The sequence below is a fragment of the Pristiophorus japonicus genome, chromosome 1 (assembly GCF_044704955.1).
Source record: "Pristiophorus japonicus isolate sPriJap1 chromosome 1, sPriJap1.hap1, whole genome shotgun sequence".
Classification (NCBI taxonomy): Eukaryota; Metazoa; Chordata; class Chondrichthyes; family Pristiophoridae; genus Pristiophorus; species Pristiophorus japonicus.
The window spans coordinates 321,999,960-322,012,554 of NC_091977.1; the positions used below are offsets into that span (position 1 = coordinate 321,999,960).

Genomic DNA, 12,595 nt, shown 5'->3' on the forward strand with positions numbered 1-12,595 from the left:
GGAGTTTCCAGCCATTCGAATTTGTAATTGAAAAAAAAAAACTGTTGTAGCGATTTATTCTTCTTAACTTTACCAGGTATGCTGTTGTGTCGATAGTTTATCCCCACCCCCACCACAAATCGAAAGAATGTTTTCTAATCAAAGAGAATCTAGGTCGTAAAATTAAATGAGATTCGCTTTGCGGCTGCCAAAGTCGCGCCCCGATGACGTCAGGGCGTCGGCAACGCTGTCCCTCCCGATAAAATAAATCCGTCAATTAATTAAAGAGCGATATCGAGCACTGGATGGTTGGTGGGCAACGGAGTCTTAGGCCAATATGCGGTTTCGATGGTTCCTGGGTGTCGGGTATGTCATCTGAGCAGCAAGCGATCGGAGAAAGAAAAAAGCAGGCGCCATTCGTTAAAGAAAAGACCGGCGGGGAGGGAACGAAGGGAGGAGGTTTTCTCAATAAACGTTGTTGGAGGATATTGACGGCGGCCGTCGCTTCGTCGTCACCACCATCATCATCATCATCGTCCTTGCCCGTTGTCAGCCTCCCGGCCGTTTGAGGAGAAAGCTCGAACCCAGAGACGGGGGGGGGGGGGGGGAGAGGAGCGAGCACCAACTGTCCCCTCCCATCGTTGTAAGCGGGAGGAGACTAGGGGAGAAGCTCGAGTTCCGAAACAGCGCGCGCGCGCGCGCACACACACACACACACACCAACCGCGCGAGCGTCAGCTACCCATTGTTGGAAGTGAGAGGAGCCAATAGGGGAGAAGCTCCTCGAGACCAGACAAGCGGGAGCGAGCTACCAACTGCCCCCTTCCGATCGCTGGAAGTGGGAGGAGACAATCGGGGTGGAGCTCAAAGATAGCTCCCGCGCACGCACAACACACATCAACCGTGCGACCGTCAGCTCTCGCGCGCGCGCGCTCTCTCTCTCTCTCTTCCCCCCTCCCCATCATCGTTGGAAGCGAGAGGAGACAATAGGGGAGAAATTCCTCGAGCGAGCTATCAACTTCCCGCGCGCATCCATCCATCCACCCGCCCCAACCGACGCCCGCGCGAGCCGCTGGATGCCCCCTCACCGTGCGCCTGCAAAGCCACATCGTGCCCTGTCGCTGTGCACGCCAGGTGGGTGGACTGTTTTTACTGTTGCACAATGCAGTCTTAATCTCTCCTCAAACAGTTTTAGTTTTATATAAACTGATGGACCGTGCCAGATTTCATCTTGAGGGGGAAAGATTTTATTTTGTAAATGCAATTTTTTTTTAAAGAAACGGAATATTGGAATATGGTTAACTTATTTTTTCTTATTGGGAAAAAGAGCTGGGGATGTAGGGCTTATTGGATAGCTCCTTTTAAAGAGTTGGCACAGGCACGATGAGCCGAATGGCCTCATTCTATGATTATTGTTTTTAAAAGGTGGAACAGTGTTGCAAAAAAAAAATAAAGTCTTGAAAAAGAAACAGAATATTGCCCTCCCTAATCCTCTCTGCCTCCTTTTAATTTGCTCCTTAAAACCCACCTCTTTGACCAAGCATTTTGTATTTCTTTGTGGCTCGGTGTCAAATTCTGTTTGATAACACTCCGATGAAGTGCCTTGGGATATTTTACTGCGTTAAATATGCTATATAAATACAAGTTATTGTTGTGAATCAGGTGTTGCTCCTTTGCACCCGGCTGTAGATCTATTAGTGGGTAAAACTAAGTTGACAAAATTATTTTGTTTTAACTAGGTGGGTTGTATGATTTGTTTTGAGGTGGTTGAAGGAGTTTTGGTTTTGTTTGTATTGGAACCTGCAAATAAATGATTTGTAATTTTAATTTGAAGTAAGCTAAGAAATATCCAAAGCAGTAATGCTGAACATGCTACTTTGTAATTTTTTTGCTTAGTGAGTGAAGAATAATATTTTCAGGATGTAACGAACCCAACCTTTCAGATAAAAGCATAAAATTGTTGCAAATGTTTTTATTTTTATTTCAGATCTCCAATATTTGCAGGTTTTACTTCCTATTTGAGCTCAATTGATCGAATTGAAAATCCAAATCATGGGGCACTTTATTGCATGCTGGTGTGAACATTCATAAATATTTACATGACCAAATATTGTTTTATTGTATTGTACTACCTGTATCATTTATGATTCCAGTTTGATGATTTTTCAAACTTGCAGATTCAGAGGAGTTTTTAATTTGCAGATTGAGGATTATGCAGCAGGGAGATAGGAACTCCAGATTTTTGTAATAAGACGGAGACAGTCAGTGGCAGAGACCAGGGTGGGTTGGGGGAGGCAGAGGGTTATTACTTGAGCCTTTTATCCCACTCTAACCACTACAAGCAAAATGAACATTGCAACTGAATGGTGAAGTGCCAAAACCATTTTGCCTATTTCCTTAGTGACTCTTCCTTTTCCCAGTTCTTCATTTTTTTTGTACTTTGCTATTTTTAATTCACATTTCACAGTTTCATTACTCACTCCAGAAGTGCTTTTACTTTTCCCTTTTCCAACAATTCTGTATAATTTTTTTTTTCTGTGGCTGATTGTGCTTTTTTTCTTGTAAGATTAATTCCTCTTTTTTTGAAGGTTGAAAATGAGATTCCTCGGGGGCGGTTGGCGATTAAGAGAGTGAGCACACTAGCAGGAGCCAGGACAAAGCAGTAGTGTGGCCTGGGATTGGGCAAGCAGAAACTGTATCAACTGGGAAAGGGTAGGGAGAGAGGGAACATCAGCATTAGTCAGAAAGCAGTAGTGAAACTCACAACCAGAGAGCAGGGCTTTGAAAGAAAGAGAGAGAGACTGTCAGCACCAACTCTGACTTGGGAAGGAGCTGGTACCCGGGCGGAGCTTTTATTTAACAATTATTTTTGAAAATGCCTTGCAATTTTCTTTTTTTCAACTGAAATAAAGAGATTGGCAAATCAAAGTAATAATTCATTCAGATCACTGAATACAAATGGGCTTTTTTCAAGAGCTACCAAGGAACTTGCAATGGTCCAGAGACTTTAAAAGATTTATCCTGTGATTCATACTTCAAAAAAAATGATCTTTGCCATGGTGTAACTTGCAAACTCAGTATATTTTATTGAATTACATGTACAGAATTTTATCCCTATTGATTCTTGCACATTTTTGGGGGGGGTTGGTGAGGGCTGACATGAATCACTGGTATTTTAATTGTTTTGCAGGTTGTTTTTCAATCGATGCTGATGATAGTCTTGCAGAGCTAAGAAATTCTAGGTTTAAAAGGTAGCCAAAAATCATCTTTCACCCATTTTCCATTGAACAAAAGCTTGACTTCTCCAGTTATGTAAAACCTGACTGGAGTTGTGTTTGCTATATCTCAACAGGTCTGCATTGTGATCATGTCACTTTCAATATAGCCGTGGTCTAATGGTTGGGTTAACCGTACATTTTTGTTAATCTAATTGTACCTCCAGGAAGTGAACATGAAATGTGACAGTGCCCTCAAAATATACTGGGAGCAATTGATTTAAGATCTGGTTGAAGAAATAGTGTTTTTTCTTTGTAGTATAGTAGCTGGTTTGAACCACCGCTTCAGGGCAATGATGCTTTCCAACTGGCTGACTGTGAACGTTTGCTAAACAGAATTCAGACATGTCAGAGAATGCCTTTCTGTGAATTTTAGTTTTTTTTGGTAACGGTACCATTATTCGTTTTTATGTAATGTGCAAGAATATTTTGTTCTTGAAATGAAACTATAGCCCTGATTTTAAACTCGGGGCAGCAGTCGTGCAGCCGGGGGTCGAGGCAGGCCTATTCCCAGGCCTCAATTGCATAGGCCCCATCAGTCTCCGAGTTGAAGCGGCAGCTGGAATTTGGGCGGGCAGAAGCGGAATGTCAGGCGGCAGGATGCCACCACTGTGGACAGAAGCAATGGTCCCAAATAATAACTTCACGGTGGGGCGGGCAATAAACAAGGGAATAATGGAGGCATGTGAAAAAGGAACGGCAGTAGTCATGTAGGATTTTAACCTACATATCGATTGGTCAACTCGAATTGCACAGGGTAGCCTGGAGGAGGAATTCATAGAATGCATACGGGATTGTTTCTTAGAACAGTATGTAACAGAACCTACAAGGGGGAGCAAGCCATCTTAGATCTGGTCCTGTGTAATGAGACAGGAAAAATAAACGATCTCCTAGTAAAAGATCCTCTCGGAATGAGTGATCACAATATGGTTGAATTTGTAATACAGATTGAGGATGAGGAAGTTGTGTCAGAAACGAGCGTACTATGCTTAAACAAAGGGGACTACAGTGGGATGAGGGCAGAGTTGGCTAAAGTAGACTGGAAACAAGGACTAAACGGTGGCACAATTGAGGAACAGTGGAGTACTTTTAAGGAGCTCTTTCATAGTGCGCAACAAAAATATATTCCAGTGAAAAAGAAGGGTGGCAAGAGAAGGGATAACCAGCCGTGGATAACCAAGGAAATAAAGTAAAGTATCAAATCAAAGACCAATGCGTATAAGGTGGCCACGATTAGTGAGAAACTAGAGGATTGGGAAAATTTTAAGCAACAGCAAAGAATGACTAAAAAAGCAATAAAGAAAGGGAAGATAGATTATGAAGGTAAACTTGCGCAAAACATAAAAACAGATAGTAAAAGCTTTTACAGATATATAAAACGGAAAAGAGTGACTAAAGTAAATGTTGGTCCCTTAGAAGATGAAAAGGGAGATTTAATAATGGGAAATGTGGAAATGGCTGAGACCTTAAACAATTATTTTGCTTCTGTCTTCACAGTGGAAGACACAAAAACCATGCCAAAATTTGCAGGCCATAGGAATGTGGGAAGGGAGGACCTTGAGACAATCACTATCACTCGGGGAGTAGTGCTGGACAGGCTAATGGGACTCAAGGTAGACAAGTCCCCTGGTCCTGATGAAATGCATCCCAGGATATTAAAAGAGATGGCGGAAGTTATAGCAGATGCATTCGTTATAATCTACCAAAATTCTCTGGACTCTGGGGAGGTACCAGCGGATTGGAAAGCAGCTAATGTAACGCCTCTGTTTAAAAAAAGGGGGCAGGCAAAAGGCAGGTAACTATAGGCCGGTTAGTTTAACATCTGTAGTGGGGAAAATGCTTGAAACTATCATTAAGGAAGAAATAGCGGGACATCTAGATAGGAATAGTGCAATCAAGCAAACGCAGCATGGATTCATGAAAGGGAAATCATGTTTAACTAACTTACTGGAATTCTTTGAGGATATAATGAGCATGGTGGATAGAGGTGTACCGATGGATGTGGTGTATTTAGATTTTCAAAAGGCATTTGATAAGGTGCCACACAAAAGGTTACTGCAGAAGATAAAGGTACGCGGAATCAGAGGAAATGTATTAGCATGGATAGAGAATTGGCTGGCGAACAGAAAGCAGAGAGTCGGGATAAATGGGTCCTTTTCAGGTTGGAAATCAGTGGTTAGTGGTGTGCCACAGGGATCAGTGCTGGGACCACAACTGTTTACAATATACATAGATGACCTAGAAGAGGGGACAGAGTGTAGTGCAACAAAATTTGCAGATGACACTAAGATTAGTGGGAAAGCGGGTTGTGTAGAGGACTCGGAGAGTCTGCAAGGAGATTTGGATAGGTTAAGCGAATGGGCTAAGGTTTGGCAGATGGAATACAATGTCGGAAAGTGTGAGGTCATCCACCTTGGGGGAAAAAAAAACAGTAAAAGGGAATATTATTTGAATGGGGAGAAATTACGACATGCTGTGGTGCAGAGGGACCTGGGGGTCCTTGTACATGAAACTCTTTTTGGAGTTTATCTGCAAAACAAAAAACATTAAACCGTGCCACCCGCCCTGGATGACACAGCAGACATTTACAAGGCCCCTTTTTTTTCTTTTTTTTTGTGGTTTTTTTGGGGCGCTAAAATCACATTTTTCACATTTTTTCCAGTGCCCCCTATAAAAGGGGAGGGGAACACTAAAAGCACCGGCAATTAAAACAAATTAAACTTTAAAACGTAAAATCAAATTAAAATTTGGTTGCTGGACGTGATGATGCACTCCAGTCCCTCCGGTGCCCACCTCTCGCGGAAGGCCGCGAGCGTACCGGTGGACACCGCGCGCTCCATCTCCAAGGACACCCTGGACCAGATGTAAGAGCGGAAGAGAGGCAGGCAGTCAGGTTGAACGACCCCCTCGACCGCCCGCTGCCTGGACCGGCTGATGGTCCTTGTACATGAATCCCAAAAAAGGTTAGTTTGCAGGTGCAGCAGGTAATCAGGAAGGCGAATGGAATGTTGGCCTTCATTGCGAGAGGGATGGAGTACAAAAGCAGGGAGGTGTTGCTGCAACTGTGTAAGGTATTGGTAAGGCCGCACCTGGAGTACTGCGTGCAGTTTTGGTCACCTTACTTAAGGAAGGATATACTAGCTTTGGAAGGGGTACAGAGACGATTCACTAGGCTGATTCCAGAAATGAGGGGGTTACCTTATGATGATAGATTGAGTAGACTGGGTCTTTACTTGTTGGAGTTCAGAAGGATGAGCGGTGATCTTATAGAAACATTTAAAATCATGAAAGGGATAGACAAGATAGAGGCAGAGAGGTTGTTTCCATTGGTAGGGGAGACTAGAACTAGGGGGCACAGCCTCAAAATACGGAGGAGCCAATTTAAAACCAAGTTGAGAAAGAATTTCTTCTCCCAGAGGGTTGTGAATCTGTGGAATTCTCTGCCCAAAGAAGCAGTTGAGGCTAGCTCATTGAATGTTTTCAAGTCAAAGATAGATAAATTTTTAAGCAATAAGGGAATTAAGGGCTACGGGGAGAGGGCGGGTAAGTGGAGCTGAGTCCACGATCAGATCAGCCATGATCTTATTGAATGGCGGGGCAGGCTCGAGGGGCTAGATGGCCTACTCCTGTTCCTAATTCTTATGTTCTTATGTCCCAGCCACTTTGCGAAGTTCGGGAGGGCCTTGTGGTTAGATAAAGCCTGGGGCAGGGAAAGCTTAAACTATCTAAAGTAAAAGCATGTAACTGTTTGAACCTCTTCTGGCCCCGACTCCTTTTCCTGTTCGGTTGGCTTGGTGGCAGGTAAATCACAACAAGTTACCCATGCAAGCCAGTAGTTAAAATAGCAATCAGGCCCTGATGATGTCACCCAAGCTCGATCTGCATATTTAAAGAAGGGTCCCTCTGGTTTCCGGCAGGTTAAAGTAGAGACCTACATAAAGGTAGCGGGACCTTGACGAATAAGTCCCACATGTGATTTTAACTGGGTTAAAATCATTCCTGTGTATGCATACATAGGGCCGGATTTTTGGCAGGTTTGCGACCGGGTTTTCGCTGCGATTTGACCCTCCGTGGCGAAAATCTAGTTGCAAAACCTGGGCGGGATCCTTGGGTACCTGTTTACGGCAGCGCTTCCAAATGCTGCCAGGCAGAGGTGCGCCGACGTGCAACAACGCGAATTGCGTTTGCGTCAGATTTTCGGCTTTTTCCCGACCCATTCGCCGTGTCCAGAATAGCGACGGTCAAACCTGTCAGTGCAGCCCTGCCAGCAGCAGTAAGTATGAAAACCTGCAAAAAAGGTAAGTTAAAGTTTTTATTGTAACTTTTTTCAGCGATTCGATAGATAAGGTTCTTGTAAATGTTTTGGGGAATTTTTTCTTGTTTTTCCCGCTCCCAAGGCCTCTCTCAGTATTCCTGGCCCCGGACTAAAGTTGTTCTGTGGGTGCAACTAGTCTGAGAGTGACCTGGAAAGTCTAGATCTAGGATAAAGGGGCCAGCCATTTAGGACAGGTGAGAAGATATTTCTTTCAGAGGGTTGTGAATCTTTGAAATTCTCTACCCCAGAGGGCTGTGGTGCTCAGTTGTTGAGTATATTGAAGAATGAAATTGCTAGATTTTTGAGCAATAAGGGATAGGGTGGGAAGGTGGAGTTGATGTAGAAGTTCAGCCATGATATTGAATGGCGGAGTATGGCCTAACCCTGCTATTACTTATGTTCATAAGCTTGGGATTAGGTCAACAGAAAGCACTGCAGTATACTTTCAAAGTTAAATTAACTCTGTTTCACTCTGGATCACAAATTGAATGATTTTTTTTTCAATATTCTCAATTTGAAGGTAAATTCTACGGTCTAGAAAATACTCCTGTGGAATACAGAATTTATTCCACTGGTGGTGAAGATTTTAACTTGTGAGTAATCTGTTTATCTGACTTTGGAAGTCTGATGACTCACTGGTATGTTCTGTTCTTGATCAAAAATAGAAGAAATTCTGCATTCTAAAGTTCCATGAATTATTGTGTTTACACAAGTCATGTAACTAAAAATAACTTAAACTTTTAATATGCTTACAATACTTCTCAGTGACTTGAGGTAAGCTGTTTCAGGTCTGCTTCAGAGGTGCTTTGCCACATTTTGAAAATCTCTGAAGTTAATGCGTAAATTCATGTTGGTTTTAATTCCAAATGAGGATATTGTACAATTGAGAAAGGAGCTGGATGTAGTAATACCTCTGACAATAGTACAGACCTTTTATTGGCATTTGTTTGATAAATTGTAAGCAATTGGATGTTATGGAACTGAAGCCGTAAAGGATTTTAAAAACACTCTGTTCAAACTTCAATTTTAAGACTGTGTTTTTAAGAACAGCAGCTTTAAAATACAGTTTTCATTTTCTGTTATGGAATTTACCCTGCACTGTAAACATGTAAAATTCCTTTGCACTGGACTCATCTATATTTTTTCTTCCTCCCCACTCCACCTGTCCCCACATGGCATACTCCACAGGTAAATTCCAGTGTGGTAGGCAGCCACATAGTCCAGGAAGATCCCAACTTCAGTATGGTTCTGTGCTGGTTTTGGTGCTCTCAGCCAGGGATTGTGCTCATGAACACTATCCAATGGCTCCTGCTGGAAAATTGAGAAGTGTGGATATCACACAACACAATTCTCTTGTAGTTGTCCCATGATTACATCATATATTTTGGAAAATTTAATTACTGAAATCTTGGTCAAAGTAGAATTAAATTTTGTTTGAGTCCAGGGCATTTTACCTAGGTCAACAGGGACAGTAAGAGGCTGAAATTGCCCTCTGCCCCAAACGGGGCGTACCTTCCGTTTTTTTAAGTGTTCTGTCCACCCCAATGCATGGGGTGATCAATCCGGGAAAATTCAGCTCTATGGTGGGTTTTGTTTGGAGCGAGGCGGATGTGGGGTTGCTAGCAGGGCGGCTCCGCAACGCGGACATGCTGCATCGTGCTGACGAGTCACAACGTCCCTCCCCTTCAGTTAAAGGGGAGGACCACTGCAAACTCTGCAGCCACTTTAATGGCAAACATTGAGCTACCAGGGAGGGGTTTGGCCAGGCCAGCAGCCCGGTACCAAAGAGGGGGTGCCAGGCTGCTTATTGGCGGCTCGGTTGAACCCGTGGCGCCCATTGTTGGGTCGACCTGGCAGTCGGCCAACAATTAATATAAAATGGTGGCTGCAGCAGTGCGCCCTCCCCTTTAAGGGCAAACGTGCTTCCCACCGGGGAAAGCTGTCGGGGACACTGAGAGGTGGCCGATCCGCTCCCGTGGGGCAATTTCCCATGCGGGGCGAAAAGGGGGTCGGTAAGGGGTCTGCACGTACCAACGGAGCGGGAAGACAGCCGGGGCGATCCCATGCACCGCTCCAAAAATAAAGGAGAGCAATTTTCAAAATTTGGCCACTAAATTTTACTTCTGGCTCTAGATAGAATATTCAACTGGGGATTAAATCAGTTGAAGACCTGTTGCACCTGAATTCTGTGTCTACACATTTAACTAGGTTTACATCTTGGTCAATTTATTCCAATCTGATCCTTATTCTTCCAGACATGTTTTTAAACCGTTTAACTTTTCTGGAACCAAATTTCAACATGGATTGATTTCTGGATTCTTTTACCTCAATCTGGTTCAGCAAAATTACTGAAACGAATACTGTTTGTGCTTTAAACAAAGCAAGCTTTTATTTAAAAATCAAATCCCGATCTGGGACTTTATCAGACAGAAGGAATGCAAGTCTGTTCGAACGCACCCACTTCCTACGGACAAAGTGACGTTACATTGTAAAGGGACGATGGTTATACATTTTCGGCAAAAGATAACAAGATAGGGCTCGAGTGACATCCTAGTTCAACCTATCTCTTTTGATCCCTCTTTCCCTTTGTCCACTCATAAGCCGACCTAAGTATGGTCTGATTTTAAACAAAGACCTTCTGTTAATGTTTCAGGTTAATAACATGATTTAATAAGACCTTGAGGTTTTTCTGCAAGCTGTGGGTTTTGTTTCAATATGTGTTAGTGTTGTAACATTTTGCAGTCTCGAGTCTGAGATGTCATGGCTATTCCTCCATGAATTCTTTGTTAGCTTATACTGTCCCTATACAATTCCCACGTTCTCAACTTCAATGTCTCTATACATTTTTAAACATTCACATTCCCCCCTTTTATCATTCCATGATAACACTTAGGATCATTCTAGGAGTATCGCATTCATCCATTCACACTCTATTTCCTGAATCATATTGTTGTTAGTGTCGAGTAGTTCTTTAGTTCGTTGGATCATAACTTGGGAGCCCTTGACCACAAGAGGGTTTTCTAACCTTGCCATCATTACTTTACAACAAAGGTTAAGGCAACCAACAATTAGATAGGATCTCCAAGATCCATCTGATAGCCAATCAAACCAGCTAGATCCTTCTGCTGGTGTGGATAACTTCTTCACCTCCCTTCTTATGTGATCAGCGAGATTGGTTATCTTTTCTGAACTATCAGGAATGTAAGTGCAACATTCAGACCCTATCAGGGCACACGTTCCCCCTTTCTCAGCTAACAGGTAATCGAGGGCCATTCGGTTTTGTAATGCTACGGTCCTTATTGCTACCATTTCACCTTTGATGCCCTCCAGAGCTTCAGCAGTATTGTATTGGCCCCCCTCCTCTCGTAATAGTTTGGCTCTGAATCCATCTGACAGTCTCAGTTAGGGTTAGTGGAACGGGGCGCAAAGGAATTCCCCCTTTGGAATGTATAGGGAATGTGAACACACCCAACATCTAGAAAAGTTCCCATTTTGCGCATAAACATAAGACATGTACAAAAAGGTGTTTACATGGAGCTCTCGTCTCTGTCTCCCCTCCCATGCGCCGAAACTGTCATACATCAACACTATTATACAGACTGTGGCATACAGACAGTTTCATCTTATGGCTCAGGATTCAGATAAATAGTCCAATTATTTTGCTGATTAAAAGAGTTCAGTTTTCCCATCTCTCTTCTCAGGTCACCGTCGGTGTAGCTGGCTGTCTATCACTATGGGTAAAAGTTCAAACTGGTCCACGTTCCAATTAGGATGTCAACGGCCTTGTTCAGCTATGGAGAGGAGGAAGTCTGGAACAGAAACAGGAGTTAGAATAACCAGTAAAATAGGTTCGTTAGCGGGTGGCGAGCTTGCAGTGGTGCAGGTGAACCCAGGCACTTTTCCCCTCAACCTTGGCTGCAGTGGGGGTAGTGAGTAACACCTGAAAAGGCCCCTCCCATTGTGGCTCTAATCCCTTCCGAATCCATACTTCCCTGGTGCCACGAGGGACAATTCGGGTAAAACTGGGAGGTCGAGGTGAGCATCTTGAACCTGGTTGTGAACTAGTCGCAGAGCCTGAGTCAGAGAAAGAACATAGGTGGTCATCAGTCGAGCTGCGATACCATATCTAGGAACAATTTCCCTCATTAACACCTTAACAACAGTTTGAGCCTTATTGTCCAGGGTAGGGTAGGCTTCAATCCATCTGCTAAACACATCTACTATTACTAACACATATTTGTAACACTGAACTTTTTGCAACTCAATGTAGTCCAACTGACATGTCTCAAAGGGACCTTCGGGTAGGGGCGTTTTACCCCAATCACAGGGGACTCCCTTCCCTGGATTATGTTGCTGGCAAACCAGGCAACGACTACTGATGTTCTGGGTGAGCGCCTGGAGTCTAGAGTGCCACCAAGTAGCCAAAAGTGTGTCACTCGTGGTCCTTGCTCCACAATGAGTAGCAAAATGCATACATTCAATAACCCATAGAGCCAACTCGTCAGAAATGCAAGTCTGTTCCGCGGGAGTGGTCCAGAGTATAGAAACATTGTCATAAGTACATCCATAATATTTCCACAACAGTTTATCTTTTTCAGGAGCGTCCTCCTGTGCTTTGATAACATCTTGGATGGTTGGCATTGGTTTTTCCGAGGCTAACTTATCCTTTGCAGGATTTTTAGTCTGACTCATCATTTTGGGCACTACCATCTGTTGGTCACGAGAGGCCTGTTTAGCCTCTTGGTCAGCACAACGATTCCCTACATCAACCAGAGAATTTCCGGTAGTGTGGGCAGTACATTTGACAATGGCAATGCGTTTGGGGAACATGAGGGCTTGCAACAAATCAGATACTAGCTGTTTATGAGATATCTCATTCCCCTGTGAGGTTAGGAATCCCCTATTTTTCCATAATTGTCCGAAATTATGGGCTACTCCAAAGGCATACCCAGAGTCGGTATAGATATTAACCTTAAGGTCTTTAGCCAAGATACAGGCTCGGGTAAGGGCAAATAGTTCAGCTTGA

At 43.6% G+C, this 12,595-nt stretch overlaps 1 protein-coding gene across 5 annotated transcripts in view; it reads left to right on the forward strand.

Annotated features, from left to right (window-relative positions):
• Positions 1–219: 219 nt before the first annotated feature.
• LOC139272602 (zinc fingers and homeoboxes protein 1-like) overlaps positions 220–12,595 on the forward strand; it is a 42,590-nt gene continuing 30,214 nt past the window's right edge. For 2 of the 5 annotated variants that reach the window (XR_011594916.1, XM_070888684.1), the window contains exon 1: positions 655–1,113. The gene's annotated coding sequence lies outside the window, so the exon portion shown is untranslated. Of the gene's footprint in view, positions 346–654; positions 1,114–8,089; positions 8,163–12,595 lie in introns of those variants that run through there. The other 3 variants (XM_070888689.1, XM_070888695.1, XM_070888694.1) reach the window with 3 other exon arrangements.